Genomic DNA, 212 nt, shown 5'->3' with positions numbered 1-212 from the left:
ATATCGACATAACCTGAAAGGCCACTCAGCAAGGAAGAAGCCACTGCTCCAAAATCGCCATAAAAAATCCAGACTACGGTTTGCAACTGCACATGGGGACAAATATCGTACTTTTTGGAGAAATGTTTTCTGGTCTGATGAAACAAAAATAGAACTGTTTGGCCATAATGACCATCGTTATGTTTGGAGGAAAAAGGGGGAGGCTTGCAAGC

Source organism: Salvelinus sp. IW2-2015, unplaced genomic scaffold (assembly GCF_002910315.2).
Source record: "Salvelinus sp. IW2-2015 unplaced genomic scaffold, ASM291031v2 Un_scaffold3850, whole genome shotgun sequence".
NCBI classification, from domain to species: domain Eukaryota; kingdom Metazoa; phylum Chordata; class Actinopteri; order Salmoniformes; family Salmonidae; genus Salvelinus; species Salvelinus sp. IW2-2015.
The sequence above is the reverse complement of the archived record's forward strand: the minus strand, read 5'-3'. Positions refer to the sequence as shown.